The 19,651-nt window shown below is 30.4% G+C and overlaps 1 pseudogene; it reads left to right on the top strand.

Annotated features, from left to right (window-relative positions):
• The first annotated feature begins 3,581 nt into the window (after positions 1-3,581).
• LOC131070351 (MLO-like protein 6) lies at positions 3,582-19,581 on the top strand (annotated as a pseudogene).
• Positions 19,582-19,651: the final 70 nt, after the last annotated feature.

A 19,651-nucleotide genomic window follows, 5' to 3' on the forward strand; every position in this document is an offset into this window, starting at 1 on the left:
TGATGGAGATCAGGCTATCGATGTTTAATTGAACTCTGGTAATGTGAAGGTCGAGTTCAAAAGCTTAGGAATAAGCTAACTTTGAGTGCATATTTAACGATGATACCACTCAAAGGATAAAGTTAGCATTTCAAAGGAATGAATGATAAATCAAGGTAACATAAGGGAGATAGAAAATTCATCCCAAGCCTTTACAACATAAAATGAGGCCATTAATGAAGATTATTCTAAATATTTGTGACATTATATTTAATTTTAAATCAAAGATTTTAGATAAACATGATGAGATTAGAGTGAAAATTTATGATATTGGATTCATGTTATCAAAATCAACTTCAAAATTTGATTGAGGGAATGAAAAATAAAACAAACAACTCTACAAATTAACAAAATAAGTCTCCATTGATCTATCCTCAAAAATTTAATTTCTTCAACATGTAAAGATAACCAACATTATGTAAAATTTCATATTAAAATAAAATTGGTATAATTTTTCTCCTTTTTTTCGATGAATAGGCCTTCTCTATTAGATAACAATATTAAAGTACATATTGACAAAAAAAGGCCAAGGGATACAAGATCACCTTGCGAGAGTCAAATGACAAGAATCCAGAGCCATAAAATAAATCTATTCATCAAAAAACTTCCTCAAACAACCAAAGCAGTTTTCAATAAGCATTAAAATAGTCAACAGTCTTTTTTACTAAAACATGTTTAAGCTAATCAATTTTATGTGAGTTATCAAATAAAAATGACTAATCACAAGACAAATCAAAGGTAGCAAAAATAAATTTTCTTTTACAAATAAGAAAATAACATGATCTTTAATGATCTCACAATACTAGGTTACACATTTTGGTACATCATGATTTTGGCTAAAATCACACTTTTAAAAAATATATATATAATGATTTAAGACTTCAGAGGTCCCATTTGAAGTAATTAATTGAAGAGAGTTAGATCAAAGCCTCTTAGATCAAAATCCCTTTGATAGAACCTCTCTACTCTTAAATTATACATGTAATGAAGTCTCTTATACACACCTATTAAAATACTGACAAAAAATCACTTTTACATTACCTTTTGGGGGCTCAAATGAATTCATTTACAAGTTTTTTCTTATAAGTATGTAGTCCGTGTTATAAGATTTCCCAAAAAAGTATAATTTTCATATATTTAATTTCATTACTATGTTTATTTTTTATTTTTTATGATGTAAATTTCTCATCAAACATTAAGGATATGTGTATGTGTATGTGTATGTGTATGTGTATGTGAATGTGTATGTGTATGTATGTGTGTGTGTGTACACACACATATACATACATACATATATACATACATACATATACGTATGTAATAAAAATTATGAAAAAATATCCATCCACTAGATATTGGTGTGACAAATCTATATTTTAAAAATTAGAATGTCATTTTTGTTATAAAAAATTTTATGCACTACAAATTAAATGTCACTTCTAAAAAAAAGTTTTACTATAAATATTAAGTTATTTAAAGTTATGTAAAAATATGGTCAATCCATTTTGTTTTAAATATATTTAGAATCTACATGAAAAATCTCACAAATTAGAAATTTAATTCAAATTCCTAATGGTTTAGTTGCTATAAGTGCTAGAAAGTGAAGATCTCGTGCAAACTGCTAATTTAAGTGTCAAGTTTAGCCAAAAAATGTAACACGGTATTATGAGATTTTTTTATTCTTATTATTATATATATTAACTAGAAATTAAAGAACATTTTTTTTGTATTCTCTCTAATTCCAAAATAAAGAGAGCTTGTTGCAACCAATGTAAGATTTCGATGCTTAATTTAAGCAACATAATGCAAATCTTCATATTAAATAAAATTTGTATAATTTCCCCTATTTTAAGTAAGCATCAAAGTAACCAACACTTTTTTTTTAAAACATGTCAAACTTATTTATTATTTGTTTTGGATCTGATTGTGTGTCTATTTTTTAGTATCAACATTTCAGATCACGCTTTGTGATATTAGGATGTTCAAGAGTGCAAGGAAATTTAATTGTGTTTTTATGTTTTAGCATTAACATTTAGGAATCCATCATCATGATATTCAAGAGTGCAAGGAGATTTGATTGTGTGTCTATTTTTGAACATTAACATTTTGGAACACACTCCATGTTTCAGTGTCAGAATGTTCAAGAGTGCAAGGAGACTCTTGAACATCTTGATGATAGATCACACAGATCTGAAACGTTATTGCTAAAAAAAAGACATAAAGACAAATCTAAAATCAATTAAAACATAATCTAATAAATTGTAAAATTTTATAAAATTCATATGAAGCTTGTCAATTTTATGTGAATTATCAAATAAAAACCCAAAATAGAGAGATCGCTACAACCAATGTATGCTTTCAATGCTTAATTATGCCTAGCTGATCTAAATGGAAGATTTGGATGGTGTATGGAATCCATTATTAATGACTAAAAAGAAAAGGTAGTATTTAGCTGATTTGGGTCAGAAAGTGTAAGGCACGGGGAAAAACCATCCATTTTTTCCTTTATCAAATTCTTTTACATGCTAGTTGTTTATTTTATTATTACATTTTATCCATAAATCAAAAGATAATTATTCTTTCACACTAATAGAATTCCATGCTTGATTATAAATCTTCATGTTAAATTAAATTGGTATAATTTCTTCTCTTTTCAGTAAATATTAAAGTAATAAAAAATATTTCTATTTTTTGAGCATTTTTTCATCTTGATAATAGATCACAAAAATATGATTTGAAACGTTGATACAAAAAATTACACACAATCAAAACCAGAAACAATAATTAATATAAACAACTAACATAAACAAACCACACGAACTCTTTCATAAATACCTTAAAGAAATTTCTTAAGTGCAATTTTAGTTTCTTTTTCTCAGCTGCTTTGTTTGATGGGTGTTCTTGTTTTTAGTGAGACCTCTAGTCTTAACGTTATGACTATCATATAAAGATTCAAACCAATCCCATATTATTTAATCAGAACAATAGAATATTTATAAAATGGAATAACCTGAACAATAAGATATCCGTAAAATGGAATAACATTCCAGTAAATGCAATTAGAATATTAGGAACCTACCTCTAAGAACTGCGCCTCTTACAGGGAACTTTCTGTAAAAATCATATGTGAAGAAAAAATGAACTTAGCAATTATGGTTTCTTCAGAAGTTCAAAGCCGCAAGAGAGAAAAATTTTCAGCAACTGAAACTCTAAAGGAGAGACAGAATGTCGAACTGAAGCTCTAACTGTTAAGTTCATTTTCTCTTCACATACGATTTATAGAGAAAGTTACCTGATAAGAGGCGAGTTCTTACAGGCAGCTTTCTATATAAATCACATGATCTGCTACCGACTCAATTATATCCTAACGAATTCAGAAACTTACAGAAATGGAAAAACTTGCCTCTCGACGTAATAAAAACTAAATATAGTCAAATCCTAAAATCTGATACATGTTCAGAAACGTGTTAAAAATGTGTCAGAGCTTGTTTTGTTAAATTGACAATCAGTCTTCGAAGGACGAAAGCAATAAGTATTTTGTTATGGCAGGTATGGTTAATGCAGATTCTCGTTCTTTAGAACAAACGCCCACTTGGGCTGTGGCTATTGTTTGCTTGGGCTTTGTACTCATTTCTATACTCATCGAACAAGCTATTCATTTCCTTTCCAAGGTGTTCTTTCTTTCTGTCTATCTGCAATTATGTTTTATCTTTGTTGCATGCAATTTGTTGCATGTTTGGATGGAATTGAAATGCTGTTTTTGTGTGTATTTGGAAATTGGAATGCAGTGGTTCGAGAAACGCCGAAAGTTATCCCTGGCAAAAGCACTAGAAAAGATCAAAGAAGGTGAATAATTTGATGTCATAATCAATTTCAGTCCGAATTACTTAGAAAAATTATGTTGATTCCTCTGGTTTGTATGCAGAATTGATGCTTCTTGGATTTATCTCGCTGCTTCTCACTGTTGGGCAGAAGTCAATTTCACAGATTTGTATATCTAAAAGCTTAGCAGAATCATTCCTTCCCTGTTCAAAGCAGGAAGTCTTGGCAAAAAATGTCACTCACAAGATTGAAAACTTGCCATTACTTGGGCACCATCGCAAGCTCCTGGTATTAGCTTCAGAAATACCATTAAGACGTAGCTTGGCGAGAGATGACGTTGCTTACAATTACTGTGCTAAAAAAGTAAGTATTTATGCTTAGTATTCATGGTATTTGTAATGGAAAGAGATTTAAGTGTTTATTTCGTGTGTTATTTTGATGCAGGGGAAGGTTCCTCTGATATCACAAGATGGACTCCATCAACTGCACATCTTCATTTTCGTATTGGGCGTTTTTCATGTCCTTTCTTGTTTTGTCATCCTCACATTAGGATCGTTAAAGGTATGAGTCACTAAACCTCTTTGTATGTCACTAAACCTCTTTATGGTAGTGTTTTATGCAAAAATAAATTGCTATAATGTGTTATGTGTAGATGAAGAAATGGAAAGCATGGGAGGAAGAGACTAAAACATTGGATTATCAATATTCTACCGGTTAGCTTAAGATTTTCCATTTTCTTTATTTCCCATGAAAAGTTTTTTTCTTTCTTTCAAATATTTGATTGTGATGTTTAAAATTAGTTTAGTGTCAATTTGTTGTTTTAGATTATCCCTTGGGCTTGAAAACGTAAGTCAATTGTAATGTTGTAGATCATTCAAGGTTTAGATATACTCGTGAAACTACTTTTGGAAGGAGGCATATGAGCTTTTGGTCTAAAACACCAATTCTCTCTTGGATTGTAAGTAAAGTTAGCAAGTCAAACAATCATTCGTCATTTTAATTTTAACCTTGCTAAAATTTTCATGTACTAAGTCTTAACTCTTGGCTTTGCAGGTTTCTTTTTTCAGACAATTCTGTAGATCTGTGGCCAAAGTGGACTACTTAACATTACGTCGTGGCTTTATACTTGTAAACTTTCTAAGGCCACACTTTTAAGGTTTCATGTTTTATACTTAACAATGGACCTATAGTTATGTGTATGCTTATTGTTGTAGGCTCATTTTGCTCCACATAGAAAATTTGAGTTTCAAAGATATATAAAGAGATCTTTGCGGGAAGACTTTAGTGATGTTCATTACTTCTAATAATATAAGGCAATGTTTGACATGTAACTTAATTGTGTAGGATGGTACACATTCATTTGGCTATCATTCATTCCATTAATAGTAAGTGAACACAAACTTTTTACTTTACTTGTTGCTTTAGTTTTAATTAACTAACTCTAGAAGACATAAAATATCCAAAGTTTTATAGCTAAGCATGTGATATCCTTATGACTGTTCTAAGCATAATATAAATATTATTTATGAAATTATAATTTTTTGTTATTCTTGATTTTCAATCATTTAATTTAATTTATTTGGTATCTTTTGAAAACTTAAAAGTAAAATACTTTTAGATGTTTGTTAACTATGATAAACTTAGAGTTGGTTGTGTTAAATTCTAAGTAGAGTTTGTATAGAATCCAACTAGGTGTTAGAAATCAAAAAGTGAGAGGAAAAAGAACAGGGACGAGAGTATGTCCATTTTGTTGTTTGATGCAGTTTAGAAGTATTTAGAAGAATAGAATCCAATAGAGGGTTGAAAATGTTTTATGTGTAGTCATCCTAAGTAACCATATCTCAAAAATAATGTATATCTTGTTGCACTAAATCATATCTAGTATTGCATGTAGAAACACAAGAATCATCAATAAAAATAGTAAGTGAGGGAAATGATATCATGATACATATCATTGGTTTATATTTTCCATCCCCAATTCATTTTGTGTTGACACAAAATTCTTGTGTGTGAGCATCTAATATTAGAATGCATGAAGTCTTTGAAGGAGAAATAAAATATTTGATAGCCCTTTAATATTCAATACAAATTTTGAATAATTTAACACATCTAATGTTTCTTAATCACATGGAATATTATCACAATCATCTAGTCAATTGACATATCCTAAACAAGATCATCTAGGAGTGGACAATCATTCATATCTACACACATGCTCCAAACTTTCATCTAAGAAGAAATATGAGAATTAAAATGTGACATGGTGTTCTTTGTGTTGGTGCCAATATTAAGACACATATTTTCAACTATATAATTAGCATTAAAATATGACACTTTCTTCTCCCAATCATTTGATGGTTGAAGAACCACTTCATAAAAGTAAAGCAAAAGGTTAAGAGATTTGAAATGCTTTATCATACCATCTTTCCAAACATTATAGCAAGATCATAAATTCTACATCTTTAATTAGGGTGTCCAATTTTACACTCTACCCACACATTTTAGTATTTACCATTCATCTATGCATTATAAGAATTTTATTGATTTAAATTAATATTTAATTCAATATTATGAGTCCTATTTCATTTTATAACATGCACACAATATTATTTGGGCCCTTAATTTAAGTGTGTATTTTATCTTTTTTCATTCCATGCTTATATGGGTCCTTTGTCATTTTAAGCTCAATGCACATTTTCGCATATCTAAATATTACATATTTTTCATATAAATTATTTTTCAAGAATCGAGGCCCTATTATCTTTCATGTCTATAAATTTAGGGCTATTTTGTTAGGACATAAGTGCTTGGGGCAATATTATCCAAGACACAAGTTCTCGAGGTAGCATTGTCTGACATTTTTTGGCTAGAATTTTGCGAGGATAATATATTGGTCTTATCATTTCCAAAACTATTCTTGATGCAAAAATGTAATAATTCTAAGTCATCCAAAAGGTGATTTTCTATTGAGATCCCTATATCAGGCATCCCTTCTTATTCATGTCATGATCTTCTATAATTTCATTCCTAGGACTTCAAGAGTAACAGTTCAAGGGTAGATCTGAGTCCAAAGAGTATCAAGCTACCTCAATGCATCTTCAATTTTGTTTAAATTATGATTTCAATTATGATTTCATGATGAATTTTATGATGATTTATCATGTTATTGCATCAACACATGGAGGACTTATCCTAAGAGCAATGCATCGCCAATTAAATGTATAATCATTTCAATTAAACATTTCCAATCAAGCATTTTAAATTTCAAATATAGTCTCAACTATCAAAAGACACACTTTCCATTTCAATTTCAATTCAATTATAGGATTAATTCCAAACCTATGGTTTTACCTATGGAAACCCCTATCAACCCAACATCTCCTCTTGTGTGTAGATTTAGGTTCATCTACAATTTTTTGATAGATACAATAAGATAGAAAAGTGATAAGGATCCAGAGACAGAGGACCCTTCCAAAGCCCATTAAAGAACACCAAGACAAGGGTGTTCTTATCACCATTTTCCTAGACAAGGATGCTTAGGGTGTCATTGTCCTACCAATTTAAGATTGGAATTGATCAAGAGCCTATGTAATGTTTCAAAGATCCAAATTTAGTTTCATGCTAAAAAATTCATTCTTTTGAACAACGATTCCCTAGGCACAATTATTCATTTTATTTCAGCTCTAATTTTTATAGCAGGTTCCTCTTTGCATCCCCTTTTTAGATCTATGTTGGTTGTATGATTATTAATTTTTTATTTTATTTATTTTCAGTTTTGCACCTTTTAGCCCTAATCCTCACATTCAATCCACATCCTTTCATTTTTTTTAATTTCCAACACAATCAAAGGTAGTTGAATCTAATTTTCATTCAACTCTCTTCCTAATACAATTGAAGTTAAATTTATTGATTTCATTCTCCTTTTAATGTAATCATTGTGAAATAGGCGATTTGTGAACCCTTTTTTCCATAAATTACATTTTTGTGAACCTAACTATTCTTACACTTGCATATTTTTTTATTTTTTTTCAATTTGATTTAGATGCACTCATTCATTTTTTGTGTATTTGGATTAGTGAAAAAATTAAATAAAAATTGCACATAGCTATATGTTTTATCATGCATTTTACATATGTTGTCATTAAAAGAAAATAAAAATCATTGTGTTTCCATTTAGTTAGTTTCATGAAGCACGTATTTCATAGATGTCATAGTGGCTTAGCCTCCTTGTCTCACTCTATCCCTCTCCTAAGTATCCTCTTACCCATGAGGACACTTTGGTGAAAGAAGACTATCAACACTTTTTTTAAAACTCTCCCTCCTAAGTACGAAGTTTTCGATCATGATGTTAATATTTCTCCTTAAATTTTATTTTCCCATGAGAATATATTAGAGCAAGAGGGTGATCTACTAGAAACCCCTTCCTTAACCTAACTTTACCTTCCATACATGGCGAAAAATTGATAGGTATTGTTAATTCTTCTCCCAAATTTTGTCCTACTCATAAAGATACCTTGGAGCAAGATGCTGAAATCATTATTAGCACTTTCCTTAATGCTCTCCCTTCTAAAGTGGAATCCTTGGAGAATAAACAACCAAATCAAGTGAATTGCATTCGATTTGTTGGTTATGAGAAACCTAAAATTCTTGTTCACCTTCATTAATATGTCCCTCAATTCAAAAATAACATACTCATTATTGTTAAAGGTGGAGTGTAGCGAGAACTTGATTATCATGCAATAGCTCAAACACACATTACTCAAAACAACAAACAAGATTCTAATGTTCTTCCTCCTTACCAACTTTTTCTTTCTCCACCCCCTCACCTTTCACAATATGTTGATAAGGATAATTATCTTGTTGAGTATATTCATACCACTCCAGTTAAGATCTCCCTTCGAGACCTAATTCAAACCTCACCCACATATTATGAAATGCTACAAGAAGCTTTAAAGAAGATCGATACTCAACATCCTATAAGACTTAATGATGTGAAATTTTTGATGGAATGTATGCATGCAACTAGAGATGATATTATATTTTCTCAACATGAGTTGTCTCCTACAGAAGTTTTGCATCAATGTGAACCCCTCATGATTGTCGTGCTTATCAATGGTAATTCTATAAAACATACTAGATAGTTTATAATTATTTATGTCTTAATGTGTACATAAAATCAATGTAGATGTTGAACTCTCATTCAACTTCATTCTATTTATATTTATAGTTTAGATAGTGTTTATAAGGACATATTAGGTACAATTAGCTTTCCCATTAAGTTAGGTCTCATTATTCTACCTATAACTATCCATGTCATGCTTCATAATCTCACATATAATCTTCTTCTAGGTAGATCTTAGATTAGATTCATGCTATGCAAGACATTCCCTCTACTCTTCTATGAAAAATCAATTTTATCTATAAAAATGAGATTTATACTTTGAAACTTGATACAAACTTACAAAATTGTTTGCATGTGGACAAATGATTTCAATCTTCTTCGATTTATTCATTTATTTCTACAATTAAAAAAAGTGCACTATATCCTACTACATATACTCTTGAAAATGTACTCTTCGAAGATGATTGGGGATCATTAGAACTTATACCCTCCTTTATTAGAGAATACAAAATTCCTAATCTTGAGAATCAATCCTTGAAGGAGCCTAGTGTGTCATTTGTTCAAGATTCTTCTAAATTCATTCCAACTTCTTCTTTTAACACATGTATTGATGGTAATTGTAAATCTTTAAACTTCAATCCAATTCAAAGTAAGAGTGAACCCTCTCTTCCTAGCATTTCCACACCCACTAAAACTTTGACACTTTATTTGGAAAAACATTATGGAGTTGGTTTCAAAAAAAATTCTAAGCATGGACACAATGCACATGGCTTAGGATACATGCAACAAAGCATGGAGGCACATGATAAACTTAGATCACAATTTTCTGAGGAATCTCTAGGTTTCCAACCTTCTCCTTTACTGACATCCCATTCCACATTATCTATTGCATCCATTTATTCTTCTTACAATTTTCATTACAATAACACAGTACTTTTTTTTATCTTCTTCAAAATATTTTTCTCACCCTTTTGTAGCCCAAAAAAAGGAGAAAACATAGGCAAGATCTAGAAAATTCTTATTTTTGTATATATGATCAACTCCATAGTCATTCCAGTAATGAATATCAAGCTTTGCAGACTAAAATTCAACAATTCCATTGGAAAAATGGTGTCTCAACATTGCATATACATAATGTTACTATTTTTAGTAGTTTTTCATTTGAGCACAATTTCGTCCAAAGTTTTTCCCAAATATTCAAATTGGTTATATAAGTATACTGGTAAATTTATGTTGCAAGATCATGTCTATATTTAAAGATTTTAAAGTTTCTATTTTTTTAAATTGCAAAGAGAGTTTTGAAGTCAATTTTGAGGGCCTTAGAGGATCCATAATGGTTTGAAATATTTTGTAAATAGAATAATATGTTATATCTTGATAGATAACATCACAAGCTTTATGGCACTTCAAAAATTTCATCAATTAGACACCTAGATTAGAAGTTATGGCCTCCAGAAGTTGGGTATGCTAAAATATGAAATATAAAAAAAAATTAGACATATAAGTGAGTTGTAGAAGGGAGTTAAACATGTTGGTATGTGTATTGATACATCATAGGCCATCTTATATTAAAGATAAGATGGGTGTCAGTCTTGGGTGGTTTTAGCCCATAGTTTTGCAATACTATTTCTTGGTCTCATGTATTGTATCTTCTATATATGACATGTGTGAGACGGAGGTTGTGTGTAAAAGTTTTGCAACTATTGAGTTTCTTGTAGATCTCTATTGGCAATACCCCTATGAGAATATTTCTCTGCAAGTATAATGTAATCTTTTATTTTTTAATAATATATTGGGTGAATTTTGGAGTATCATTTTTTTCTTCCAAAAGGATTTTCCCCATGTAAATAACCATGTTGTGGTATGCATACTATTATTCTTATTTCTATTAAGTTTTCATAACTATTGTCAAGATCTGTAAATTTTTTGGATTACCATCCTCTCAAGATTAGTGTAGGAAGTTGTTCAATGACCTTAACTTCATTACAAGTTCAATAATTTTGGTATCTTTCAAGTAACACTTGTGATAATAAGTGGTATCTCTGTGATGATCATTCTAAATAACATCTAAGCTCCCATTATGTTGGTCTTCATTATGCGAAATTTGAAGCTTACCTTGTGGGGGCTCATTGTTATTCATGGTGGTACAATTTAAAGTGCAATCATACTTGGGTAGCAACATGATAGACTATTTATTCTTACCTCTACACTTGGGGGTTTAAGAATAGTTTTTCAATCATTCTTTCTTTCTAAGGATTAATTTTTCCTTTGTTGAGTCACATCTTTCATAACTTAATGCCCTCTCTTGCATGGAATTATCCTTCATGCAAGTACATGTGTGTTCCTTGGTTAGAGCTTATTCGCTGCTTGAAATGGTACGTATTTTATGAATAATATTTGTTCAATGATAGAAATTGTGTAATCCTTCACTAAGAATCTACTTTTTTCCTAGAAATAGGAAAGGTGTGTATTCATGTCCTCCTTCTCAAAGATGTCATCTTTATTTAAGATTTCTATTTTTGGAGGTAGAAATATTTAGGAAAAGATATCTTCCTCCTTTAGTATGCATCCCTTAAGAGGATCCATCTAAACTTTTTGCAATATATCTCTTTTACAACTATCTCTTCCTTCCTTAAAAGAGTTGTGTCCTCTTTATCTCAGAGTGATGTATATTATTTCTTGAAGGATATCTCCTTGGTGATAAGGTTATTTTTTCTACCTTAAGGCATCAACATAGGGATATATTGGAATCTTAATGGGGGTCATAAATGTGGCCTCCTTGTTTCTTATTTACAATTCAATATTGCAAGATTTTATAATAAATGTCAATATTGGTTTGGTTATCCTTGTTGCAAGATTTCCTCATGAATAGAGGGATTTGTTTGGATTATCCTTTTTCAATTAGTATAATCTTGTTTAATTTTTATGGTTCTCCTTATAAATAATGCATTAATCTATTATCCTTATTCAATTTGCACCGATCAATTCCCTTGCAATAAGAAAAAAAAAATTGGCACCCCTTTTGTAGGATGACTGGAACTAGCATAATACAACTTTCTAGACTATTTTAACTCTTCCTTTCTAAATAGATCATACAACATAACACAAATTGTTGTACCTTGAGAACTTGTGCTTTCATGAATTACCTAGAATAACATATCTTTCTAGTTAGTGGAATTCATATTCCCTCTCTCTCCCATGGATCACCTAGCATAACACAACTTGCTAGCCAGTGGAATACACATTTCATTTCTCCCTTCCTCATGAAACTATAGAGTAATACACTTTTCTATTCGTTGGATCATGGTTCATCATTTCATGTATTCTCTTTCTCTTTACATGTAACCACTTGTGCTCTTGCAATAATACACCAAGAACGATATTAACGACTGATACATTTTCACATCAAGGTCTCTTCAATGATTTGACTTGGAAACTTTTATTTTAGTACTAATGTTATTTTCTTTGTGTATATTTAAAGGTTACTTTCAAGGATTGATAGGATTCTATGTTTGAATACTTGATCAACCATCAATCTTGTCCTATCCCTAGCTTTTCTTTCTCTCAAATGATTTATCCCTCCATTTCTACTAGACTATGAGTATGACTGTAAAATCATACTATGCTAAAGTGGGGGCTAAATGTAGTATCATAAATTATACACCTTTAATTAGGGTATCCAATTTCATGCTCTCCTCGAACTCATTATAGTGTTTCCCATTTCTTTGTGCATTATACAATCTTTATTGATTAAATCAATTTTTAATTTAGCTTATTTCTCTTTAATACATCAACACTTTATTATTTGGGCCCTTATTTAAGTGTGCCCTTTATCTTATTTTATTTCATGCTTATATGGGCCCTACATCATTTAAAAGTTTAATCCACTTTTTTCACATCTATTTATTATATTTTTTCATATAAACTATATTTATAGTATTAAGGCCCTATTATCCCCTATCCCTAAAAATTTGGGCCTATTTTGTTAGGAAATAGGTGCTCGAGGTGACATTGTCTAACACTTTTTGGCTAGAACTTTGTAAGGATAATATGTCAATCTAACCATTTCCAAAACTCTCCCTAATGAGAAAACATGATAATTATAAGTTGGAGAAAATGTAATTTTACTTTGAGATACTATATAGGACATCCCTCCTAAATATTGTCATCATCTTCTATAATCTCATTCCTATATGATTTTATAATGATTTATCATGTTATTGCATCAATTCATGGGGGACTTATCATAAGAGCATTGCATCACCAATTCAAGGTATAATCATTTCAATTAAAATATTTCATTCAATAATCTTAATTTCATGTTTAGCCTCTATCCTTTAAAGACACGCTTTCTATTTCAATTTTAATTCATTTATAGGATTAATTACAAACTTGGGATTTGACCTAGGAAAACCCTTACCAATCCAAAAGCTCCTCTTGTGTGAAAATTGAGGTTTAGCCATAGGTTTTCAATGGAGATAGAAGGAAGAAATTTTGTTAAGATCTAGAGACAAAAAACCCTTCTGGAACCCATCAGACAGCTCCTGAATAATGGCATTCTATGCACTATTATTTTGGACAAGGGTGCCTAAGATGTCATTATCCTCCTAGATTAGGTTTAGATTTGACTAGGATATTATGTAGTATTTCAAAAATCTAGATTTAGTTTGGTGCTCAAAATTTTATCTATTTGGATAAGAATGCCCTAGGCATCATTCTCCATTGTATCTCAACCCATATTTTTGTGACAAGTTCCTCTTTACATCCCCTTTTTAGATCTATATTGGTTATGTGATTATTACTTTTGTATTAACTTGTTTATGCTTTTTTTTTTTTTTGTACCTTCTATTAATAATCCCCACATTCAATCCACATCCTTTCAATTGTTCATTTTCAACTCAATCAAAGAGAGTAAAATCCAATCTATGTTCGACTCACTTCCTAATAGAATTGAGGTTGAATTTATTAATTGTATTATTTTTTTAATGTAATCATTGTGAAATAGGTTTATTTCCTTTTCGAATGCATAAACCTGCATGAATCCTATTTCCATATCTTATGATTATATTCCTAGTTTTGATCCAACTATAGTTGGATGTATTGTGATAGCCGCAATAAACACCTCAAATTTAGTCACATAATAGACTAAACAAGAGAATCGGTCCAAAAAAGTGTAGAATATTACCCTCCATATTCACTCAATCAAGAGACCTCTCAATAATATGTAAGGTTGACATTTTATATGCGTATTGTGATTAAAAGTGTAATGTACAAAAAATAGTGAAGCAGATTTGATTCTAATGTATGTAAAAGTCAAATTTGGCCAAATAATCAAAGTAAAAAATTTAGATACATTTTGATAAATTTGATCACACTACTGAAAACTACAAGAAAAAATGTGTAATTTTTTAAAAATATATACCGAAAGTGTCACCTTGGGAGCAAGAATAGAGCCTTAGAAGTTCCTAAAATAAAAATAGTTTAACAATACACCACTACAAAGAGCATTACTTTTTTTCCAAACTAAAGTAAAAAAAAAAATTATAAATGTTGGATCACTGAGTTGTGGTTTTATAAAGTTGGTCTTCCAAATGAAAATTACAAATGGAAAGGAGGTAGTGAATTAATGGGTCGATTGATAAAAGTAATATTTTCATAAAATTTATGAAATTAAATGTATAAAATCATTTTTCCATCAAATTTAAGATATTCCTTGATGAGAATCATTTGGCCATCAATTTTGAGATAGTTATGTGAAAATTAAAAAATGTTGAAATTTTTGTCAATAAGTGTGAAGTATTATATATGAGAAGATTGACTTTTTTTGCCTTGTGGACTCAATTACAAGGACTATATTGATTCAATATAGTCCAAAATTGGAACTACCTTCTATATCTAGGAATGACATCCCAACTTGAAACCCTCATAGAAATGACTATTTTTTGATATAATAAAAACAAAAAATGACTTTCTAGAATTCTGTGATTTCAATGCTGACCTTATATTTGAACTAGCAATACAAAAATAATAATTTCAATAAAGATATAGAAAGAATAAATCCATAAATATAATAGATGTTTTTAATTCTCTAGGTCATATCATTTGATGCAATAGAAGATCATAATAAACTTTTCAAGATCCAACAATATTTGTAACTTTGCAATAACTTGTACAAACCAACTTCAAAATTGAAAAGGGAATTATGAATCTAAATATTTTATGCTATTTTAGAGTTACTCAAGGAATCAAGCTCACTTGATCAATACAAAAACAAACATATCCTTCTACAAGAGGGAATTTCTAAAGCAAGTGTGTTAATTTTTAATAATAGGTTGAAACTATATTAGATAAAATGTGATCATTGATGTGTATTTTTAGTCTATATAATGTACATATGAGACATGATTTATATAAACGAGGTTGAGAGACAAGACTAATTACAATAGTGTCAAGTTCCTTAATATTATGCCATATGAAAACTAGGGAATAAGATCACATTTATACAAGAGACTTCTATAAATATTCCTCACTCACTAACTAAACTTAACATGTTAAATGTACAAAACAGTATTAACTAGGAACTAGTTAGATAATGTACCCTATTCACACAATAAAGGGGACAATAGATAAGAAATACCCCTATTTGCACCAACATAATTTATGAAATTTTAAAAAAAAATAGATTACATCAATTGGTGTCAATTGACTATTTTTAATAAGGAAAATAGATTCCTTATCAATTGCTAATGAATTTTTTAAAAAATTACACCAAATTATTATATATGGGATACATGTTATGCCCCTAAAAAAAACAATAAAACTTTACCAAATTGAAATATTAATCTAAAATAGAAAAGTGAGGTCCATTTGGCTTTAAGATGCATCATATGAAATTATTTGGTAAAAATACTGTTATTTTGAGAATTGCTTATAGATTTATGGCTTTGATACTATGTTGGAGGAACCTATTTTACTCTTATATCCTATTGCATATTGCAAAACAATTATATAAATTTCATAAGAGATTTATAGAAAACAAAAATGTAATGATATTATTGATATATTTTGTACAAATTTCCAAATACATTTATATTTGAGCCCTTGATTATGTAGACAAGGGGTGAGGTGAGAAGGTAGTTGTGGATTCTAATCACTTTGCATGTGCATAGGACATGTGGAACTAATTTTTCATGTGTGAGAGTTCGATGCTTACTAAATAGGTGAACAAATCTATCATCCACATAAGATGAAACAAAATGATAAAAGGCCAAAAGGTCAATTGAGCTAGTGTAAATAAGTCTCACCTAGAAAAAGTAGAAAAGTAAATATGAATATTTACCTTGTTTATACTAGACTATGAGTGTGATAATAGTGTAGGAAAAGAGACTTAGAGGATTGTTAACATTGTAATTGTAGTGTATAATGCAATGAAGAGAGGATAAAAGAAAGAAGCTTAAGGTGTGCCAATGAAAGGATGTTTGAGTAGCATATAGATTTTCTTAGCGATGGAGGATTGTATAAAATAAGTAATGAAGGAGAACATATATATGTTGTAGAAGTATACTAGAGAGTGCTAAGAGTGTTGAAGTGTAATAGTAGCTAAGAAGAGACATTTTTAATTCCAGTTAGGAAAGAAGAAGTCTATAAAGTGCTTTGGATGTGGTAGTTATTACAAAAATTGATAAGGTAAATTTGGGTTTTTAATTGACCATTGACACTAGATTTATATTAACACTTGCACAAGCTAGCAGAAGGGCATTAGTTTCTTAGGTTAGTAGATAAGGGATATTTGTAGTAAAAAACACTACATACATATAGAAATGTGGTTCTAAGGGAAGAGTGTTTCTTTGTAAATAGTTTTACACATTAATGAACATGGTTTGAGGCTAAACATAGAAAAATGAATCATAATCATATGGAGAGTAGACAAAGACTAGAACAAATATAAAAAATAAAATATAAAATATGAAATACATAATTTTTAACTTCACATAATCACATAAATATTTTTATGATAAAATGATAGACTCATTCGAATTGTTCCAACAATAAGAATTATTTTACCTTGTTTCCATTTAAAATGCTAACTATCATACAAGACATATAATTAAGGAATAACAAAAAATCCTATTTAGATAGGATCAAAGGTTGTGGAATAAATATTACAAAAAATAACAACATATGGATTATTGTAATGAATCTCCCCAATGGCCTCCCACTCTCTCATAAATTCAAAAATTGCCTTCCTACTGGACTGCCTTGGTGGCAACTACTCCTCTGCTTGAAACTTGGTTATTGATATTTAAATTATGATTAATTTTAAATTATTGTCTAGTTTTCCTAAGTAAGATAAGTTTGGTACTCTTATTCTTTCAACAAACTCTCCAAGGTAACATCTAAATCAGCTACCCACTTGACGATTAAAGCCTCCTTTGCAAATATACTAAAAACACCCCTAGTAATGCTCCTCCTTTGATTCCAGGTGCTAAAAAAAATGCATCTCCCACTCCTCCACACCTCTTTTTGTGGTTCTTGGTCATGAGGTGATTTTTCTTGGTCACAAGGTGATTGATAATATTCGCTTTTATGAGAGTAAATGACTAATTTGAAAATTCAGCAATTTGTGGCCATTGTTTATGAACCTTCAGAAGTGGATTTAGAGAATTGCACTCTTGTGGTAGATGATAAGAATGATATCTACCCTTTTTCTCATGTTATTTTGTTGTTTGTTCACTTCTTGGGAAGCCTATAGTGCCTTTTTGGTCATGGGTAATTGAAAATAGGATCCCCACCCTCTCTCTCTTCATCCTTGGATGTCCTCCTTTAACTCATTAAAGGAATCTAATAATGTTTCACTTATTTGGTTAATACTTCCCTATATTTTTCTATAATTTTGGTGTAAGCCTATTTACAAGGGTATTGTTAATGTGCTAGGTCATTTCCTTAAGGTAGAATTGAATACAAGCAATTTATCCCATACTTCATTTGCTTGTATCCTTGTGGATATTATCTTTCAAAGGTGTTACCAAGTGAGATTGTTTTGTAGATGAATGAGTACCCTTGGATCAAATGATTGATAATGAGGGCATTCATTTTATTCATAGACATTTTTTTGCTAAAAGGCATTTAACCTTCGTTGTCTTTGTGGGTCTCATTTAAGGCCCTCCTCTACCTGTTGGAAGAATTCTCATTTGTCCCATCTCATTTTCTTCTCTAGTACTTTGGATGATGATTCAAATGAATTTTTTAACTTGGAGCCACCTTCCCTTGCTGCTTCGAATGGTCCAACTAACTAGGAGGTTGTCTCTTTTTTAAGGCCCCAACTCTTGGTCTTTTGAGTTGATCTCATCTACATTCAATTGACCCAAACACTCAATCTTTATTCTCTATTGTTACAAGTATTCCAACTACCATGGATTTTATCTCTTATTATATTGCCCTAGCTCCTTATGACTCGTGAAACTCTCTTCCTACTTTGGTTGTCCCATACACTCAATCTCCACTGTGAGAAGTTTATTTTATTGGTTCTAGTTTGGTGGTGCTTCTCAAGTTCACTCTAATGAAGCCTCATCCCCTGCTCCTAAGGTTTCTACTAAAGATGATATTGCTTCTTGGACAATCATTTTTCGTATGAAAAAAATTTCTCCTTTGGGGGTGAAGTTGGGACCCAAATCTACCTTTATTTGATCTATTTACAATTGCTATGTGTGCATCTTTTTTGTTGGTTTGTTGTTTTGTTGTTTGTAGACATGTTGTCTTGATTTTTATCTTGTTGTTGTCAATTACCTCTTTGATAACTTCGTTGTTGTATATTAAGATTTAGGCCGTGTCAAAAATCCATTTTACCTTAATCAAAAACAATTCAAAACATATGGATTGTTTGAACACAACTTTATTATATTTTTTCTACAGTTAAAACACAACAATTTCCTTGGTAAATATCTGCTATGCAAGATGATTATTTTAATTTGTTTAATTGGAAAAAACCAATGAAGCACTTGAACATTCTAATTTGGCAAATGTCTATCAAACTATCAAACCATTTCTTACACTAAACATCAAATTTTAATTTGAAGAGTAATTTAGAATGTCGTAAAATATTTATGCTCGGCAGATTCTTCTAATAGTGGGAACAAAGTTGCAAGCTATAATAACGCAAATGGCGCTGGATATCCAAGAAAGAAATCCTGTTGTGCAAGGAGCTCCAGTGGTGAATCCCAATGACCAACTCTTTTGGTTCAAACGACCCCGGCTGATTCTTCATCTCATTCACTTTTCCCTGTTTGAGGTTAGAAATTTTTTAATGAAAACCTTCTTTCAAGTTTCATCTTTCCTTGTTTCACAAATTGTAATCGTACAAAGTTTGTTTTGCAGAGCGCTTTCCAACTTGCGTTTTTCTTTTGGGCATGGGTAAGGAAGAATCGTCTACGTTCAAAAACTATCATTTCTATTTTTAGATAAGTTCAATTCTTGGCTTAATATAATTTTCTCTGTCCTAACAAATTCATATCATATAATTGATGCAGTATGAGTATGGCCTGAAATCCTGCTTCCACAAACAGACGGTAGATATTGTAGTGAGAGTAAGCTTGGGGTAAGTTTATTTGACCTCCTAAAAGGTTGTCATAGAAAATTAGGTTTGAAAAGTAAACTTTGAGAGAAGAATTA

Source organism: Cryptomeria japonica, chromosome 10, assembly GCF_030272615.1.
Source record: "Cryptomeria japonica chromosome 10, Sugi_1.0, whole genome shotgun sequence".
Taxonomy (NCBI): Eukaryota; Viridiplantae; Streptophyta; class Pinopsida; order Cupressales; family Cupressaceae; genus Cryptomeria; species Cryptomeria japonica.